Source organism: Anabrus simplex, chromosome X (assembly GCF_040414725.1).
Source record: "Anabrus simplex isolate iqAnaSimp1 chromosome X, ASM4041472v1, whole genome shotgun sequence".
Classification (NCBI taxonomy): Eukaryota; Metazoa; Arthropoda; class Insecta; order Orthoptera; family Tettigoniidae; genus Anabrus; species Anabrus simplex.
This window is the reverse complement of record NC_090279.1, coordinates 96,670,501-96,693,255: the sequence shown is the minus strand read 5'-3', so window position 1 is coordinate 96,693,255 and position 22,755 is coordinate 96,670,501.

The window sequence follows — 22,755 nt, the reverse complement described above, 5'->3', positions numbered from 1 at the left end:
ACCTTCCGTCATGAGCACGTAAATGCTTCAAGACATGCCGGCCGTAAAATAATGCCGTTACATCATTACAGAAATATGTCTCATGGTATCGGAGCTAAGGTTAGTGCAGCCCCTGGAAGGGACGCGCATTGCCAGTGCCCAGTCAACATGAAAACTATGCTAGGTTTACCGTCGCACGGGCTGTGACGGCTAACCATGCTAGTACCCCCACTTTGTATCCCATCATTGAATTATGCCTGGGTGAAGTAGCGAATACGCCACTGCACTTGAGAGAAGGCTTGTAGGCATCTGAGAGGTGCGGAAAAAAAGATGGAATGGAGAAAAGTCATGTGAAAAGAGGTGTGGTTACTAACTGGTGTACAACAGAAACCGAAGAACAGCTCATGGTGTTGACATTGTCATATCAGCTAAATTTGACGGTTCAGTTTCCGAGGTGCAAAAGTTTGACAATCGCTTGATGTAACTCGTCCGCATTGGGCAGAGAAGGAAATTCCAATTATTCAGCGCAACGCTCCACAAACTGACGTGCGCATGGAAACCAAAGATGCGTTCTGGGCACTGCCTGACAAGAAGACCGCTGACTATCTTATCGCTGCCGGTGATCTGAATGGACGTGTCAGACTGAGGAAAGAAGAACAAAGAGTCCATGGCGTTCATGGATATGGAGAAAAGAACGACGATGCCCAACAAATTCGCGATTATGCAGAAACTGATCACCGCAAACACACGGTTCAAAAAGAGGATATTCATCTACTCTGTACTACAGTGGCTCCCATCCAATTCGCATTGACTACATCCTTGTGAGAGGGTGAAATCTCGAAGATGTTCTAGAGATAACAGTTGTCCCTTATTAAATCCTTGCGATGCAACAACGACCAGTCTTCTAAGCTGTGGATAAAGTCACCAAGAGCCCAATACTTCACAGGAAATTGACAAATTGGGATCAAATGGTTTCCTGAAGAAGGAGACTATCGTCGTTGCAAAAGTTACAGAGTCACAAATCACCATAGTTGAAGTGAGCCGGACTAAACTGAAAGACGCCTTTCGCTCTATTCCTGGAACAATTAAATCAGGGCGACGACAACGAAGGATTAAACATGATATATGGCCAAGGAATGAAGATGTTAAATATGAAGTACGCTTGAAGAAGCAGCTGTACCACGAGTTTCTTGCTCGTTGGAATGCCTACAAGGCAGCCACTCGTAAAATGAAGGAGGTATTTGCCGTAACAAAATCAAACCGGTAGGCAGGTCTATATGTGAAACATGACACGCGCGAATTCGGGCGGAATTTTCAACGGCTAGTCCAATCGAGCCATCGCAATACGTCAGAAGTCCAACGTTTTTACGGCATCAATGAGGAAACAGACGATTTGCTACTGGACAGGCGGGAAGCGCGAGTACACTGGTGGAACTATTTTGACAACATTTCAATCATGGAATTTCCGTATCTACCAATCCTAATCACCTCCGCTGTTGAAGGTCCAACGTAGGAAAATGACGTCACTAAAGTCCAGACTATGCTGAAGGAAATGAAACAAGGGAAAGCCGTCTGTCCCGATTATCTTCCAGCAGAGTTTTGTTTCTCTCAATGGGGGGATGCAGCAGTGTGGCTAAAGCATGCTTTTCAACCATATCATCAAAAGAAGGTCAAAAACAAACAGACTAGCGACGGATTATCAATTCAGAAATAGGGGAAGCCCTGCCAATTTTTCTAATCACGGCCCGAACATACTTCTGAGCCTCACAATGAGAGACTTAGAACAAATCTTCGACAAAAGGATTAGCGATTTAGACAAACATACAACAAGCCAAGCTGGATTTGTGTAAAATTGTGGCGCATTAGGGGAAACCCATGCTGTCCGACTATTACTTGAGAAACACTGTGAAAAGAATAAGAGGCTTCATCACAAATTTCTGGACCCTTAGAAGCCCTTCTATCGGGTACTTCATGACCTAATCTGTCAGCCCTACAAGTACATGGCATTCCAGAGCACCTTGCTGAGAGGGTATAATTGCTCTACAAAGAACAAAGAACACACGAGAATACCAGTCCCAAAGCAGATCATAAAATCTTTGCTGATGAACCCCAACTTGAGCCATACAATTTCTGAAGGATAATATTACGTGTTTTGAGCTTTTTTGACAGATTCATAAGATGTTGTTTGTAAGATAGATATCCGGTGAAATTCTACGAGTACCTGCAAGAGGGGAGTCCGTCAGTGTATTCTAGCCTGAATAGAATTTTGCAATTCATATTTCTGCTTACATACGTCATAGACAGCAGACGATCATATTAATCAGTTTGTTATTTTCACTCCGAACACGCCTATGAATATGAGGACCATGGAGGAGTGGCACAAAGTGGTCAGCTCAGGGCCATGTGACACTCAACGCTCTAAAGCTGGAAGGAAGCCAAATAACTAAGTGGTTAGTTCAGGACCATGTGCCCTACACAAACGGAAGTAAGCATCATCACTATTTAGCTCAGGACGATGTGTCTCTCCACAAATGGAAGGTAATCTCATCACTAATTGGTAATCTCAGAAATACGTGTATCTCCACAAGTCAGCAATTAGGAAATTTTATGAATCTTAAAATCTTTTCTTACGTAATTCAATACCCAACTGACATGGCAAATAGTTTAGACATTTTAAAGGAAGTCATTTTGCGGCATGATATTTGTAGACTGCTGAAATGAGAGTGAGGAAACAATAGCGCCTGAGGTGAGATATAAAACAAAGTGGGAAGTAGCAGATAAGATCCGGTCGACTGAATCCTTCAGAAGCATCTAAAATCTATGATGTAAAATGGACTAAGCTATGTAGACAATGGACTGTCCTCTGACATATATGCCAAGAAAAAAGAAGACACATAAAATGCATGTCGCTTTGCTGGTCTCTGCACAAAATATGTTTAGAAAATAGAAAGCTAATTTAGACTCCATCAAAAATAGAAATATGATTTTGTGTGTGAAAAGGTTTCATAATCAACATTTTTACTGGTGATCATAATACAAGATTGTTCTCTAACGTAGCCTATTGCGTCCTGTTACACATGATTTACAAAGAAACAGAGAGTGTGAGCTGGTACTTGGTAGTTCTGTGGACCGACATGGATATTTCTTGCCACTAGTTGTGAAAGTACAGTAGGAACAAGTCAGTGCATCACATAAGAGCCGACAAGACTCTAACCACTCACAAAATCAAATAAACCATTCAGAATTCATAGTTTCCATCACAAATCTGGTTTGAAGTTATACCTTAGGCTATGACTAGCCATCGCATGACCTGCCTATACAAGGGCTTGGTTAAGAGCACCAATCCGAGACTATACAATCATTTCCCACGGATTATCAAAGATCATTTCACACAGTAACCAACAAAGGTGTGACAGCAAAAAATTAATTAGCAATGTCACAATTACAGTTCAAAAACACTACTGCATTAAATGTTTTAAAACAGGACATACACTTGTGGTACTTTGTAAGGTCAGTGACAATAATTACAATTTTGAAAGAATATTATATCACTACGTTATTTACCTATTATTATTATTATTATTATTATTATTATTAGCATAGGGCAACAAGTATACATACAAATATATAGTATTTACAAATATACACAGACAAGAAACATGTTTTATAGCAGAATGTCCAGTTGAGTGAGCCTCTGTATAGCTTCCTCTGTTGGTTCCAAAAAGTCACTCGGGCTACCTGTGTAGGAACGTCGTGTACATTCACTTACAATATGGGGATCATCTGTCGAGATGCACCACAGTCGCACTCTGGTGATGAGATATTTTTCCACTTATAAAGGGCATCCCTGCATCGTCCATGATTTGTTCTCACCCAATTCAGAATGGTCCAAATCTTACGCGGTAGATGATGTTCACCAGGAAGATGTTGTGTAAGGAACTGCCTGTGGCAACTTTCCAGCGACTTCCCCATTCTTCTAAAGGGTGAAAATTCCCATCAGCCAATGCGACAGCATCATGCAAAGATGGGTGCCGTGACTCCAACCTCGTTACCTTGAGAACAGGAGTACCATCCAAAACAGGCAGTTGAGGCTTCATTTCTATCTTCTTGAACTCTCGGATGGGAGCATTTTATCTTTCTAAAACAGGTGGCATTATACCTGACAGAATTGGGAGCCAATAAAGGGATGTGGACTGGACAGTACCAGATATTAACCGCAAGCTAACATTCAGTTGAGTACCAATTAGTCTTGTATATGGGCTATCCAGCCAAACTGGTGCACAGTACTCACCACACGAGAATACCAGTCCCAAAGCAGATCATAAAATCTTTGCTGATGAACCCCAACTTGAGCCATACAATTTCTGAAGGATAATATTACGTGTTTTGAGCTTTTTTTGACAGATTCATAAGATGTTGTTTGTAAGATAGTGTGCGATCAAGTGTAATCCACAAATATTTGGGATAGCTGCTATGCCGAAGTTCTTGGTGACAAAAACGTATGTGAAGTTTAATGCCAGCTTGGCGATTATTCAGGTGAAAACATGACACTTCTGTTTTGTTAGAGTTAGGACACAGTTGCCATTTCTTGAAGTACGTTTTAAGTGAAATCAGGTCTCTTTGTAGCACTTCTTCTGTCACACTAAGGTATCGATTTTCAGATAGTCTTTGACCAGAGTGTTCTCCCAGTACTGACTTACGGTTGTGAAACCTGGACATTGAGTGAGTTTGTTAAGCAAAAACTCAGAACAACCCAAAGAGCTATGGAACGGTTCATGCTAGGCTTGACGAAGAAAGACAGGAAGAGAGCAGATTACATCAGGTCAGTCACAAAGGTCAGCGACATTTTAGAAAGGGTATTTACCCTAAAATAGCAGTGGGCAGGCCATGTTGCTCGGAGAACTGATGGTAGGTGGACAAAGCTTGTGCTTGAGTGGTGTCCGAAAGATCATCTCAGACCAAGGGGAAGACCACCGGACAGATGGGATAAAGACATCCGGAAGACTACTGGGATCAATTGGCAGAACATCGCTAAAGACCGTCCCAGATGGAGAGACCTCATGAAAACCTACCTTGCTTCGGACATAAAGAGGCCACATCGTAAAAACGATTGAATATGGCTGATAGTGATAGTGATAGTGTTATGATATCAGCATAACAAAATGTTTGCGATGATGTTTCTGGGAGATCGGAGATTCACAAATTGAACAGTAGGGGAGACAGTACCGATCCTTGAGGTAATCCATTTTTGAGCTTCCTTTCTCTACTCATATACTGATACTATTTCCCATACACACTCGAAATCTTCTGTCATTGAGCATATTGCTTATAACCTGCACGATGGTCCTACGGGGTGCAATTCGGAGAAGCTTGTAAAATAATCCTTCCCTCCAGACTGCGTCAAATGCTGCTGTAAGATCAATGAATACAGCTGAGGTTTTGAGTTGTTTCTGGAAACCTGCTTCCATGTTGAATGTCAGTGAAAACACTTGATCGCAGCAGCTGCGATTTGGCCTGAATCCAGCTTGCTCAACTGTAATACGCTGAAAAATAGTTGCGCTGATTCTGTTGTGGAATAGCCTTTAAAAAAGAAGGGCAACTGATCTATAACTGCTTGGGTCATTGGCAGGCTTACCTGGTTTCAAGATGGAAATCACTTTCGTTCGTTTTAATTCTGCCGGGAGTTGTCTGTTCTGTAGAAGGTCGGTAAAAAACCTTAACAGCCAAATTCTTGCATTCTTCCCTAAATGAATGCGAAATTCTGGATGAATGTCGTCAAAATCTGGAGCTGTACTTGGTTTAACGTCTTTGAGAGCAGCATTGATGTCTTGCACCGTAAGCGGTTGTGAATACCTTGACGTGCGTGGTGTTCTTGATTCCAGAGTTTGGAGCTGGCGCCGTATGTATTTGGTATATTTCTTATCTGTTGGAGTTTGGGAAGTTGTGACGATGTGAGATGCTACTTCATCCGGAGTAACTCCAGGCTGTTGCTTCACCAAAGGTGTCCTCCCTCCAAGTTTTCTGCGGTGCCCCCAAGATCTTCTACTGGAATGAGTTAGGTCAATATTCTCCACTGTCTCAATCCACTGTTCTCTCCGGGTAGTATCCATGCTGGAAAGAAGTTCATCAGCTATGTCTTCATCACCAGTATGCCGATATTCGTTATAGAGTGCATCAGTCTCTACATTCCAACCAGGGATGTATTCTTTTCTATGGCATACTCTTCTTAGCCGCCATCATAACTGCATCTACTAAACGCTTGTAATTGTGCTTGGGAGCAATCCACCGAACACATTTATCCAGTTCAGTGGTGAATGTTGACAAATTTGCTTTTCTGAAGTTCCTCCGAGCACGTGGTATTGACCGTACAACAGGAATGTTGATGCCAATGTCCGCTATAATGGTGCGATGTTGACTGTGGGGAAAATGTATTACCACTTTACGACTGGTGTGTAAGGACTGTTCTCCCTCATTGCAGCTAACAAAACACAGGTCAAGGTTGGAATCCCTATTCCATGCAGCTGATTGGAAACTACCAAGATCTTTTGGGTCAAAAATCAGATGGAGAACGTTCATTTCTGTCCATTCTACGAGTTTCGTTCCACATTCACTGTTATTCGACTACTTCCATAGTTCGTGATGGCTGTTGAAGTCGCCTATATAAAGTGCAGGGTGTTGAGCAGTAGGTAGAACGGTACTTGGCCACTTTGCGTTTGGGGGTTTATAAATGTTAAAAATAATAACATCTGCCACTCGCACAGCAACACAATGGATGTCTTCGTTTTGAAAGAGCAGTGAGGCATCTTGGATATTATTATGAACATAAGTAGCTGTAACATGTGCACTGTGATATGTTGCACCAAGAGCTGCGTAACCATTAATGCGGCCCCTTTTCCGAAACTCTTCTTCATTGGCTGTATGGGCTTCCTGTATAGACACAACATCTATATTATTATCCAGGATAACTTTGGATAGGTAGTCACATCTATGTTAAGCTGGAAGACACGGGTGAAAGGTCCAATCCTTCTTGTCTGGTAGCTCTGAGAACAGCTATTTCCATGAAATACTTTAGTCATTGCTGGGAGATATTTAAAAGATAGGTCCAGCAGCCACAGTTATTGCTTTCTTAGCACCACCCGGGGGTCACGTGTAGGGCACTTGGAGGTTAAACCTACGGACGTGAAGCAATAATGTACCCCCTATTTATCTACTTTTACAAAATAATAAATTCACTTACTTAAAGAATTCTGAATTTTTTAAGCAACCTGCACAAATTTAAAACTCCACTTGTACCAGTCTATTTTATTAGATTATACTCAGTGTGTAGGCATGTTTTCAATCAACACACTAGAACCACCTGACTGACAATGAACACTAAAATGAATCAGCAAGTGTGACCACATCACTGGAATGAACATGAATTCAATACCACAATTTTTTTACACTTGCAACAATGCATAAGTTTTATTTGCAAACTATGATATCGAAGATGTAGCATTAATGATCTCAACATTTCATTTCTACAACACATTATCTGTTTTGGCGTCCACAAATGGAGGAATCTGCCTTAACACACAAGAGAACAGAAATTACCAGAAAAAAGGAATCTAACCAAATAATTTTAAAATGACATTCTCTGAGTGACCACATTATTGAACTCAGCCATAATTATATTGATTAATGAAACTGATTATGTTAGTTTGAAGTAATTGTTGTTTAAAATGTACATAAAACTTAACAATTTTGAATTTGTAGATGTAATTTATAATCTACAAACATCGCTTTTTCTGTGTGTCACTGTTGGTATGAACGTAAAAAAAAAAAAAACTTACACAGAATATCTGGAAGCAATAGTTTCAGAAGGCATTTCAGATGATAAGAATGTGATGAACAAATGATGCAGAGAAAGTGAAAAAAAGAACACATTTTTCGTGGTTGTTTAAAGGTATTGTAAACAAATACACTTCAAAAATATCAAGCTTTACCAAGGATTTTTTTATAGATACACATTCAATAAATCTACATGACGGAACATTAATTATGATCTTAAATAACCTGAATATTTTAGATAATTTTAACAGGTGGAATTTGAAGATATTAGTGTTTAAATGTAATCTTGTAAAGAAAGGATTAAACTGATGAAAACGGCCAGTTTCTGGAGATAAACCAACCACTACTCAGCACAGCTGTGAATAGGTACAACATATTCCATATTGTATAGAATTTGTAGTGTACGTACTTTGTTTCTTCTTTGATGTTCGGCAAGAGCTGATCATCAGTATGTTCTTCTATGAATATTTCCTCCTTAGTATATTCAGAAGGCTATAAGTAAGAAATAAGAAAAGTATATAGTCCTAAACAAGAAACAGCTGAGATAATAAATTTCATAGTGGCACAATAAGAGTATAATTAATTTACATCCCATTTAAAAATTATATAATTGAAAGGAGCAATCAAATCAAAATCACTTTAAATGCAAGTGAGGTGTCTACCTTGTTGGCAAATGGTACACAAAAATACATTATTATCAAGCACTAAATTTTGAAAGAACAGAGAAGAAAACAATTTTGTAAATACAATATTTTACAATATATGCTATTTTTTCTATTAAGCACACAGCTCGTCCTTAATAAATGTATATAATTTACAAAATTTTACTCATAATATCTTCTGTGTTACAAACATAATCAACACATATACAACTTGTGCAGCTACTTCAAATAATAGTATACAATTTCTATTAGATTAAAATTTACATTGCATTTATTTATTTTATTTTTACTGTTTTGGGGACCTAACTTGCATAATGACCTGCTGCGTTTTAACCCGAGCCCTTTCGCCACTGCTTTTCAAACAACTGATAAGATAGATAAGAACATGAAAAAGAAAACACTGTTTGGATAGCAGTAGACATGGTAGCACAAAACAGGAGGAACATTTGTAAATATGTAAATTTAAAATTATCTACATATTTGTGAATATTCAGCAGAGTATATGTACACATACAGTACATGTATGGATGGAGGCACTTCTGTGTATGTGTACATGTACAATTTAAGGAAAATAAATAATAATAAAAAACACTCTCCAAATCATAACCCAATACCATTCCTTGCTTATGTTTCTCTTTCTATTGATCCTAATACCACAATGACTAGCTATTATCTTCATTGTTTTATATTCACATTCCACTGTTCCCATTTTTCTATACATGACTTGACTTATTACTTCTTCGTTCATTTCCATGTTCCTATATATATTCTTTCTGAAACACTTCACTGTAATATCAAATAATCCCACATTATTCCCACCACTTTTCCAGCAAGAGGACAATGTTTATATCACAAGCATAGAAATATCCATCGTCCCTCTCTGTACAACACATTAAGACCAGAATACATAAATCAGTCAATGTCCCAATCAATGAATAAATCAATCAATGAAACAATCAAACAACAGCATTTAGGGATGTTGGTTGTTTATGTAGAAAAAGATTGTGGAAATTTATGAAAAAACTCTCACGGGAAATTATTATTTTTTTTTGCTATTGGCTTTACGTCGCACCGACACAGATATGTCTTACGGCGACGATGGGACAGGAAAGGGCTAGGAGTGGGAAGGAAGCGGCCGTGGCCTTAATCCTTAGTTATTACAAAGAGCTTCATCAGTTTTTCAGTTCATTATTCATATTGTTTATATATATATATCAGAAAATAGAGGTCCCACAGTACTGTCCTGTGGGACCCAATAACATAATTGTTACAGGATCAAATAAAGCTTCAACTACTCTAATACTCGGAGTTCTATTTTCTACAAATACACCAGACGTGGCCAAATTTTCATGGTAAATGGTATATTTCTATCTTTATGTAATTTATAGACCTTTATAGTTTAATCCTTGAACATTGTTTGGTGGTAAAGTTACCACTTGGGATATCCCTGCCCACATTATTGTATTTTTTCATATAGTGGCTACAGTGAGAACCACAATGTAATTTCATTATTCACATGGTTTTGTGTCATATTTTGTTAGTGAACATATTCTGTTGTTTATCGTCTATATCTGCATACTGTTGCTGTATGGAAGTAAATAATGCGACCTATTGTTAATACTGTGCATTCTGTAAATTACGTGCGTTATTGATACTATTCACGAGTTCAGTTGATATGTCTTAAGAGTGGTACTAGAGAACTGTCAAATTTTGAGGTTATGGGGAGTCAAAATGACCTTTCGCCAAGAAAGGCATTGTCAGAGAGCTACTTGTTGAGAAACGTTATTCACAGCAAGCGGAAGATTCTAGATTGCAAATATTACAGCAATCTGTAAGTAGAATTTTAAAATGTGAAGATAAGGGGAAGGCAAAATGTCAACAACGTGTTGGAAACTGTGGGCGAAAGAAGAAACTAACAGCAAGGAGGAAGCAAAACTGTTTAATTTGTCAGTAAACAACCGCAAGGTTACTAGTTTGGATTTACGTATGAAATTATAAGAGTACGGGTCATTGGTACCAGCCAGGACTTTGAGACGAGAGCTGTTTAATGCTAGATTGAGAGCAAGACGACCTCTGAGAAAAGCGAAGATTACTCCTGCTATGGCTGAAAATATGTTTCAGTGGGCCACGACTCTCCAGAATTGGTTATGTGAAGATTGGAAACAGGCAAGTCCATGACAATTACTGTAATTCCTTAATTATCATTCATTATTCAATTTTAACCCAATCTAAGTGATGTAACTGTACAGTACAGTAACTGTGTGAAATTTTTCTTCCAAACCGTACAGCTTATTGCATTTAATGATAGGCTTATTTGTTTCATTTATTTCAGGTTTGTTTTAGCGGCGAATCGGTATTTCCTGTAGAATAAGAGATAAGTCCATGTGTCAGAAGAAAAGGTGAAGCATTCCATCCAGATTGAGTGAAGCAGAGAGTGAAACATCCAACTTCAGTGATGGTCTGGAGTGTGTATTCTTTGTACGGCTGTGGACAATTATATATTGTAGAAGGAACTATGGGGCGTGAACTATATAGAATTAAGAACCCGTTTGGTACCTCAGATGCAAGAGTGGTTTGGCCAAAGTGAATTTATTTTTATGCAAGATGGGCCTCCTTGCCACAAAGTCTAGAAACAGTCCAGACATGAACCCCATAGAACATCCTTAGGCGATAGCAAAGAAAAGTACGAAAAGCGAATATAACGACAGAAATTGGCTTCATTGAGAAGCTCGTTCAGATCTGGTGTCATGATGACGATTTAAAGAGTCAGTGTAAAATACTGTTTGAGGGTACGCCCAGTCTAATCAAGTCACTGATAAAAGCTAAGTGGGTGCTTACCAAGTACTAAAGTCATCATCTTAAAAATTGGTAACATCTTATGTTTTCAATTCTCAATTTTTAATGTTTAATAATTTGGCCTCGTCTTTATAGTCACCCATTTAGCCACAATTTTATCTATCCCAACCACACTAATTTTTGTCAGTAATTTCCCAAGATCTACCGTATGAAAATCCTTATAGATATGTCAATCGTGATACATTAGACCACATGAATCTAATATATCTGCTATATCTTGCTGGAATCTACAAGATGAGCTTCAGTGGAATAATATTTCTGAAACCTGAACTACCATCCATCGAACCAGTTTGTAATTTCGTGAATGTGTATAATATGATTAGAAAGAATGCATTCCAAGCGCTTGCATGCAACACCAGTCAAGTTGACTAGTGTGTAATTACTGGCTTTATGTTTAGCACATGTTCTTTATACACAGGGTGCTACTACACTAATTATTAATTCATCTTGTATAGCTGATTCACACATACACTAATCAATATCTCAAAGAATTGACTTTCGTATATGCCCAGAAATGTTACCAATCCCAGCAGCATTTCTAGTTTTAAATTTTTGTATAATATTGTCAATGTCTTTTTATAGTAGGTCCATGTGGACATTGCAAAGTAATTTCAAAAGATTGGATGAAATTGCCAACTGCGTCAGGTACAGCAAAAGGACGCCGACCAAACCATTGGTGACATATTCTATGCTCATTTGCTGGTGAACGGTGTCTTTCTTTTCTTACGTGATGCAGGACTGCAATGCCCATCTACTAATGGCGTATACACATTTCCATGTTGTGCAATTGCTACTCTATACCTTTCTCAGTACGTCGACCTTCAACACCGTACACAGCAACAAGACTTACTGACATGCATTATATTCTGAACTTCAGACGTAGTGTTATAATTCAGTCACAGTGTGTGCCTGTGAATTCCCTTCATCTCATCCACGCTGCCTGTATCATAAACCGCACTTCAACATCTACCCCACTAACAGTCTGTAGGCAAGATCCTAGGTACCTGAATCAACTTGGATGGAGCCATTAGATGGTTCGGATGACTCCAGGTATTCACTCGTCCTTTTGTTCATTCTAAGTTTGTATTGTGAAAAACAGGTATTCAATCTTCACCTTGATGCCGCAGTCCCATTCCGGGTCTATCAGCAAGTGCAACATCATCTGCATATAACAGAATCCTACAAACACCCCTTTGCAAGTCCCATGTGGTGGTGTCCATGCTGAGGACAAAGAGCAATGGGGACAGAGTGGAACATTGGTGTACACACAAACTTTCAATGACAAGCTCTCCGAGACGTTGACAGCACAACATACACAACTTCTGGTATTCGTGTATAGCATCCTGATCTAAATTATAAACATTTCTGGTACACCATGGTCATGAGTGCAGACGAGATCACACGGTGTGGAACACGGGCTGTCATCAAACAACTCTCAATGACTATTGATCTGCATTTAGGGCTGTCGCGCAGGTGGCGGATTCAGTATCTGTTTTTTCCTAGCCTTCTCTTATATGATTCCAAAGAAATTAGAAATTAATCGAACATCTCCCTTGATAAGTTATTCCACTCCCTAAATCCAATTCCTATAAACGAATATTTGCCCCAATCTGTCCTCTTGGTTTTCCAACTTTATCTTCATATTGTGATCTTTCCTACTCTTAAAGACACCATCCAAACTTATTCGTCTGCCGATGTCATTCCACGCCATCTCTACACTGACAGCTCGGAACATACCACTTAGTCGAGCAACTCGTCTCGTTTCTACCAAGTTTTCCCAGCCCAAACTTTGCAATATTTTTGTTACGCTACTCTTTTGTCGGAAATCACCCAGAACAAATCGAGCTGCTTTTCTTTGATTTTTTCCAGTTTTTGAATCAAGTAATATTGGTGAGGGTTCCATATACTGGAACCATATTCCAGTTGTGGTATTACCAGAGATGTATATGCCCTCTCCTTTAGACCCTTACTACAACCCCTAAACACCGTCATGACCATGTGCAGAGATCTGTATCCTTTATTTACAATCCCATTTATGTGATTACCCCAATGAAGATCTTTATTTATATTAACACCCAGATACTTACAATGATCCTCAAAAGGAACTTTCAGCCCATCAACGCAGTAATTAAAACTGAAAGGACTTTTCCTATTTGTGAAACTCACAACCTGACTTTTAACCACGTTCATCATCATACCATTGCCTACTGCCCATCTCACAACATTATCGTAGTCATTTTGCAATTGCTCACAATCCTGTAACTTGTTTATCACTCTATAGAGAAAAACATCATCCGCAAAAAGCCTTACCTCCGATTCCACTCCTTTACTCATATCATTTATATATATAAGAAAACATTAAGGTCCGATAATACTGCCTTGAGGAATTCCCCTCTTAATTATAACAGGGACAGATAAAGCTTCACCTACTCTAATCCTCTGAGTTCTATTTTCTAGAAACATAGCCACCCATTTAGTCACTCTTTTGTCAAGTTCAGGTGCACTCATTTTTGCCTGTAGTCTCCCGCGATACAGTCCATTTGACCTCCTGAATCCAGAATATCAGCTAGATCTTACTGGAAACCTACAAGTTGAGCTTCAGTGGAATAACCTTTCCTAAACCCAAACTGCCTTCTATCAAACCAGTTATTAATTTCACAAACATGTCTAATAAAAACAGAAACAATGCTTTACCAAAGTTTACATGCAATGCATGTCAAACTGACTGGCCTGTAATTTTCAGCTTTATGTCTATCACCCTTTCCTTTATACACAGGGGCTACTATAGCAACTCTCCATTCATCTGGTAGAGCTCCTTCATGCAAACAACAATCAAATAAGTACTTCAGATATGGTACTATATACCAACCCATTGTCTTTAGTATATCCCCCGAAACCTTATCAATTCCTGATGCTTTTCTAGTTTTCAACTTTTGTATCTTACTGTAAATGACATTGTTGTCATTGGTAAATTTTAATACTTATTTAGTATTAGTCACCTCCTCTATCTAGACATCCTTGTAACCAACAATCTTTACATACTGTTGACTGAATACTTCTGCCTTTTGAAGATCCTCGCATACACACTCCCCTTGTTCATTAATGATTCCAGGAATGTCCTCTTTGGAAACTGCTTCTGCCTTAAAGTACCTATACATAGTTTTCCATTTTTCACTAAAATTTGTACGACCACCAATTATGCTTGCCATATTGTTATCCCTAGCTGCCTTCTTTGCTAGATTCAATTTCCTAGTAAGTTCCTTCAATTTCTTCTTACTTCCACAGCCATTTCTAACTCTATTTCTTTTCAACCTGTACTGTCTTCTTAGTCTCTTTCCTTCTCTGTTATAATATAGTGGATCTTTACCATTCCTTAAAACTTTTAAGATACAAACCTATAATCACATTCCTCAGCAATCACTTTAAACCCATCCCACAGTCTGTTTTCATTTTTATTTACCGTTTTCCACCTATCATAGTTACTTTTCAAAAACTCCCTCATGCCTGTTTTATCAGCCATATGGTACTGCCTAATAGTCCTAATTTTAGTACCTTCATTTCTTTCGCATTCATGTTTAACTACCACAAAAACAGCTTCGCGATCACTAATACCATCTATTACTTCGGTTTCTCTATAGAGCTCATCTGGTTTTACCAGCACCACATCCAGAATATTCTTCCCTCTAGTTGGTTAAATCACTCTCTGAATCAGATGCCCTTCCCATGTTAACTTATTTGCCATTTGCTGGTCACGCTTCCGGTCGTTCGCATTACCTTCCCAATTGACATTTGGTAAATTGAGATCACCCACTACAATCACGCTCCTTTCCTTATCGTCTCCCACATAGCTGATTATCTTATCAAATTATTCTGAATCAACATCTGCGCTATATTCCTGGTCTGTACACGCCAAAGACATCAAGTTGCCTATTATCTTTAGAGATGATCCTTACACCTAGAATTTCATGTTTCTCGTCTTTGACTTTTTCGTAGCTTACAAATTCTTCTTTCACCAGGATGAATACTCCCCCCTCCTACCATTCCTATCCTGTCTCCACGATTCACACTCCAGTTCCGTGAGAAAATATCTGCATCATTCATTTCGTTTCTCAACCATGATTCAACTCCTATTACAATATCTGGTGAGTATACACTGACTGAGCAAATTTCATGGGATAGCGGAGCACTGATGCGCAGGTGTGTTGTATGCGCACCACAAGCTCCCTGTGCCAGCGGCAATTGTATAGGAGACCTTGTGAGCAGTGGCTGTGCATGTGACAGGTGTAACATGGAACGTCGTCGTGAGATGCCACCGTTCGAAGGGGGTATGGTGGTCGGTGCACGACGGATGGGAAGTGCGATTTCGGAAGTGGTGCGGGAATTCGGCTTCACACGAAAAACCGTGTCCAGGGTGTACCGTGAATGGTTGAATGCGGGTGACACCGTCCACAACAGACGAACGACCGGCCGTCCAGCCACTTTCGATGACCGTGACCGGCAGCATCTGAGACGGATTGTCAGTTGTGACAGACGGGCAAACGTGAAACTTATCACGGCTCAATTCTACACAGGCCGTGCTAGACGTGTCTCCCACTGGACAATCCGTAGGAAATGGGTTCTATGGGGTATGGGAGCCGGCGCCGCACACGGGTGCCACTGTCAATCCAACGTCATTGGGCACAACGACGCGTATTTGTCGCCAGTCACCAGGGATGGATACTGGAATAATGGCGTAACGTGATATTGTCGAACGAATCACGATTTCAACTGAACTATGCCGATGGAAGGCATCGTGTATGGCGCAGAACACATGAAGCGATGGATTGCGCCTGCCAATAAGGTGTGGTCCAGGGCGCTGGTGTCTCTGTTATGGTGTGGGGTGCATCTTGCTGGTATGGAATGGGCCTCCTAGTTGTTCTGGAAGAGACTTTGAATGGTACGCGGCATGTTGAGCTGCTCGGAGACCATCTCCAACCATTCTTGACCTTTCAGCGCCAAGAAGGTTCTACGGTGTTTCAAGATGATAACGCGCCACCCCATCGCTCCCACGTCGCCCGGGAATGGTTCCAGGGACATGCAGCGGAGGTCCAACGACTACCATGGCCACCCAGGAGGTCCGATATGAACCCTGTCGAGCATATCTGGGATGTCGTGGAACGCAGGCTCCGTGCCATGGATCCTGCACCCACGAACAGACCAGCTTTGGCGGTCGCTCTGCAAACGATTTGGTGTCAGTTGCGACGAGAGGACTACCAGGGACTTGTCCACTCACTTCCACGGCGTCTCATTGCAGTTCGCAGGGCCACAGGAGGCCCCATACGCTATTACGTGACTATCCCATGACATTTGCTAAGTCAGTATATATATATATATATATATATATATATATATATATATTAAATTACTTAATTCAATTCATTTCTTTACAATACTTCTACAGTTCGGCACTAACAATTTTATGTCACCCCTACTTGACTTCCAGAACCCTGTTCCCTTATCACCGCTCCCCATTTCCCTGGATTTACCTCCCTATAACCCTCCTAAAAATTTCCTAACTTATATGTACCACTGCGGTGTAAGTGGAAGCCATCTGAGCGCACATCCATATCTCCTACCCAACCATTAAGATCTAGAAATCTCACTCCCAGTTTCCCACATACCCACTCCATAGTCTCATTTAAATCCCCAATCACCTTCCAGTCAGTGTCACTCCTACACAGTATTCCACTGATAACTATCTCCGCTCCTCATGGCCAGGCCTACCATCCCTGACAGCTGCAGAAGCTACTTTCTCCGCCCTTTTATCCATCCCATGACCCTGTTCCACCTGTCTTTTCCTATCCACTACTCCACATTTCCCTTTCTTACCTTTTCCCTTCCTCCTACTTCCACACTTCTCAGCAACAGTTCCCTGTTCATCTTCCCTCGGTTATTCTACCTGCAGTGACTCATACCGATTTCTCACAGACACCTGTCCTGAATTCTGATCCTGAATGGAGTCCTTAGCCTGCAATCTCCTTCCACTTAAAACATTAAACCGCCTGTCTTCTATAGTTCCCCCTTTTCTTTCCCTTCCATTCCCTCATTTACACCTACTGTATCCTGTACATTGTTTGAGGGAGGCCTACTTTCATTCCTGTCCTCTGAGAGAATCGTAATTATCTCCCTCAAACTCTCCAACTCCTCTCTCATACTCCTTAATGCCTGGCCACATCTACAGTTCCTACACTTGCACTCCTTAGCCATTCTTTACTGAATAATGAAAAGAAAAGGAAAAGTAAGATGACTTATTCTGAGCAAGATAAAAATGAAAGGAAGGAAATATTGTCTAGGATAGTTCACAAAGATCACACGACTATAAGGTAGTGAATATAGGCTACTACTACACTACAACACTATTTAGTTGTACGATTTTGTTTTCCTACAACACCCTAACAGGATGAAAATCGCTGTTAATTATTGAAAACAGAAAATAATACACAAGAATTACACAATTCTAAACTGCAGTTAAGTCTACCATAATGACTACCACAGAATTCTGGTAAGAGAGTTATCACAGATACTGCAGACACTATACTGCACAAATACTCGTATTTCACAGTAATAAAATAAACACACTAATATCTAATAAGATACTATAATACACTACAATAATTTTAAACAAAGTTCAGACTACGTCCAGACACTACAATACACTGCAATAATTTTAAAATATGTTCAGACGTATCCTAATGACAACAGGTTATTACTAAGCATAAACAGAAATGGAAGTTACAATTAAAGTTTGAAATTCGCAAGCCTACTCAAAATAATAGAATAAGCAATCTAATTTCTAATAAGTTACTGCAATACACTACAATCATTTTAAACTACGTTCAGAACTATCCTAATTACAATAGGTTATTACTAAGCACAAACAGAAATGAAAATTGCAATTGGGCCTAAAGTTTAAAATTCGCAAGAACTACTCAAGGATTACAAACAAAGTCAAACGCCTAGACAGATTATTATTAAATTAGTACTACCTTACCTCTCTGTGCTCTAACAGAAGTGAAACCTGCCATTTGTTAAATGCTAGAGTATCGAATGGGTTACCGAACACAGAGATACACACGAATATAACAGGAACAATAGAATTCTAGTGATAACTAAATTTCTAAGGAGAAATCTCCCCTACAATGAAAAATTTAGTAATAGTACTGGAAGAATGATATTTAATAATAAAATAAATATTGTACAATAATTCTAAGCCACATTTAGATGTATCCTAATTACAATAGTTTAACTGAAGCAACAAATATTCCTAAACTCTGAATCTATGGAACTTATGAGAATGTAACTTTTCATTGACTACGAACATAACATTTAGCTTCCTTGGTTTATGAAAGAGACAAAAGGTGAAAAGTTTGAATGTAATGATCAGTCAAAGAACAGTGGCCAGTTATTATCATAAATTTAAGCCTTATTAATGAAAGTTAATTGAACATAACCTACGGCATATTGTTATTTGATGGTTTCTACCATTTCCCTTTCACACCGACACAGATATGTCGTATGGCGATGATGAGCTAAAAATGGTTAGGAGTGGGAAGGAAGCAAGTGTGGCCGTAATTGAAGTACAGTCGCACCATTTCTTTGCTGTAAAATGTGAAACCATGGAAAACATGTACTTCAGGGCTGTCAACAGTGGGTTCGAACCCAGCATCTCCCAAATTCAGGCCGATAGCTAAATGGCCATTTGCTCAGTGCTTGAATTCCTTCTCTTCCAATACTTATTGTGAGAGTATCTTTATATGTAGTTTCAAACAATATGTTAAAAGTAAGTCTCTATTTAAAAAAAAATCGGTGTTTGCAGTTCCCCAAATGCACATCTTTCAAAATTCTATACAGAGCATGCTTTCCTCCCTTGAAGTCAAGATGGGCTGGCTACCTATGTTCTTCGTTTCTCGGATCGATGTAGCCCTTACTTCTTACTTCGCAGCTTCTCTGTATGCCATTCACCAAGAACCCCTTTACGAGACTTGTCAAGCATATCGGCATCGTAATTACGATAGACCATGCTTCCAAGTTTATGCTTATATTCTTGCAGCACAGTCCGAAGAAAACTGCACGAAAGAACTCTACTCAGAAAAACTGCGAAGACATTATTCTTGAGGTATTCAAACTAACGCAAGTTGAACCTAACAGAACTTCAGTTAGAGTGAAACACTGAAAAACAATTCACTTCAACTAACATTGGTTGACAATGTGAACATTCAGTACCACACGATACAACAAACAAATTCCCCCTCTGATGTACAGAAAAAAGTGACAACAATCAAGAAATAGGTTTATCACAATAGTTCTATGAACGTTGACTGCCCTATATCACCACAGATCTATCCATATTAAGAAACAATGTATGCACTTGTTTGAAGATAAACCGTCGTAATTATTCCATGGAATATTTGGAAGCTAACACTCAGAGAAGTGTAAGAAAACACTAGTAAACTGCAGGGTATATGCTGTAAACGGGAATCATGGTTCAAAGGTATCTAGGCACAGAGAAACGGTCATGGGTCAATTTATCTCCAAAGGGAAGAGATTGGATTGGATCAAAAACATTTCAACGACACTTGGGTAAATTATCAATTAACAAATAGTAAATGAAATGATTATCACTATTTTACTGTAAAACCAGTTACAGTATTAAAATTAACAGCTAAAAGATCGCTGGGCCTGTTAGAAAACTGTTAATAATGTAGAATGACACTGAGTAAGCACTGTACAAATCTACAGATAGTTTCACTTTAAAGTTCTACACAACAACTGAATCCAAAAATGCAATTATCACATCACACATAGGATTTCAACAAAATATCAACGCATCAAAATATCAAAATAATACACTTTTAATACTTCTGTATAATTTATACAGTAGTATATACTGTGGAAAGGAATTCTTCGCCTACAACATATTGTATTGCATAATTACAGTTAACATTGAGACTGCCGCAAAAACCTTAGAGCAAGTTGCCTTTAAGCTCATAGCTGCATGACCGCGTGGCGATCCGTTCCTTTTCTCGTACTGGTCAGGAGCTTTGCATGCGACAGATATGAATAGCTAACATTTTCAAGGCTAGCACTGCCCAGCAAGTTTTCAGAACTCTTCAGAAGACCAGTTTCGAACCATGATTTTTAAAGAAGACGTGAAGAAATTTAATGATTGGTTTCCAACTCATCACACGTTCTAGGCTGAGAGCTGATAAAGGCAGTGTGTAATCGACGCTCAACTTACTCAGCTCTTACTCTAATGCTTTCATACAGCTCTACTTTAGAGCACAACTTCGATTCGCTTTCCCACTACAATCCTACAAGTTATTCTACGCCAAGAGACGTTTATTAGCTGTTATGTCTTGCAAAGAGAACACTTTATTGCGTCTTCTGCAAGACATAACCACTACAATATTAATTCCAGAACACGTGTGGTATGCATAAATCATCTGAACCCGCAAGTTAAGTGTCGACTGACATTTAAATAGGCAGGGTTGGAGCACATATTAATGTTCTGTTTAAGTTTCAGTCTGTGTATGTGTGTAAGCAAGCCTAGTGTTAAAGGAAGCCTCCAAGGCAAGGAACAAGGGGAATCATCATGTTGTTTGCAACAGAAATCTCTACATCCATCACGGTGCACCTTGCAAAGGATATTCCTTCCAGAATGTGCTACTAAAAGGGGTGATGCCACCACAACCTAAAGGGTGGTAAAGGGACCAATCATGAGACGTTGCCAGCAAGGACTGAATCAACATACATACATACATACATACATTACATGCATTATCATTATAGATTGTTATGCCTTTCAGCGTTCAGTCTGCAAGCCTCTGAGAATTTACTAAACGTCGCCACAATCCTCGATTTGTAACTAGTGCTGTGGCCTCATTTAGTTCTATACCTCTTATCTTTAAATCGTTAGAAACAGAGTCTAACCATCGTCGTCTTGGTCTCCCTCTACTTCTCTTACTCTCCATAACAGAGTCCAATATTCCCCTAGGTAACCTATCCTCCTCCATTCGCCTCACATGACCCCACCACTGAAGCCGGTTTATGCGTACAGCTTCATCCATTGAGTTCATTCCTAAATTAGCCTTTATCTCCTCATTCCGAGTTCCCTCCTGCCATTGTTCCCACCTGTTTGTACCAGCAATCACTCTTGCTACTTTCATGTCTGTTAGTTCTAACTTATGAATAAGATATCCTGATTCCACCCAGCTTTCGCTCCCGTAAAGCAAAGTTGGTCTGAAAACAGACCGATGTAAAGATAGTTTCGTCTAGGAGCTAACTTCCTTCTTACAGAATACTGCTGATCGCAACTGCGAGCTCACTGCATTAGCTTTACTACACCTTGATTCAGTCTCACGTACTATATTACCATCCTGGGAAAACACACAACCTAAATACTTGAAATTATCGACCTGTTCTAGCTTTGTATCACCAATCTGACATTCAATTCTGTTGAATTTCTTACCTACTGACATCAATTTAGTTTTGGAGAGGCTAATCTTCATACCATATTCATTGCACCTATTTTCAAGTTCCAAGATGTTAGACTGCAGGCTTTCGGCACAGTCTGCCATTAAGACCAAGTCGTCAGCATAGGCCAAACTGCTTACTACATTTCCACCTAACTGAATCCCTCCCTGCCATTTTATACCTTTCCGCATATGATCCATGTAAACTACAAACAGCAAAGGTGAAAGATTACAGCCTTGTCTAACTCCTGTAAGTACCCTGAACCAAGAACTCATTCTACCATCAATTCTCACTGAAGCCCAATATTGTCAACATAAATGTCTTTGATTGATTTTAATAATCTACCTTTAATTCCATAGTCCCCCAGTATAGCGAACATCTTTTCCCTCGGTACCCTGTCATATGCTTTCACTAGATCTACGAAACATAAACACAACTGCCTATTCCTCTCGTAGCATTTTTCAATTACCTGGCGCATACTGAAAATCTGATCCTGACAGCCTCTCTGTGGTCTGAAACCACACTGGTTTTCATCCAACTTCCTCTCAACGACTGATCGCACCCTCCCTTCCAAGATGCCAGTGAATACTTTGCCTGGTATACTAATCAATGAGATACCTCAATAGTTATTGCAATCCTTCCTGTTCCCTTGCTTATAGATAGGTGCAATTACTGCTTTTGTCCAATCTGAAGGTACCTTACTAACACTCCACGCTAATTTTACTACTCTCTGAAGCCATTTCATCCCTGCCTTCCCACTATACTTCACCATTTCAGGTCTAATTTCATCTATTCCTGCTGCCTTATGACAATGGAGTTTATTTACTATCCTTTCCACTTCCTCAAGCATAATTTCACCAACATCATTTTCCTCCTCCCCATGAGCTTGGCTGTTTGCAACACCACCATGATGATT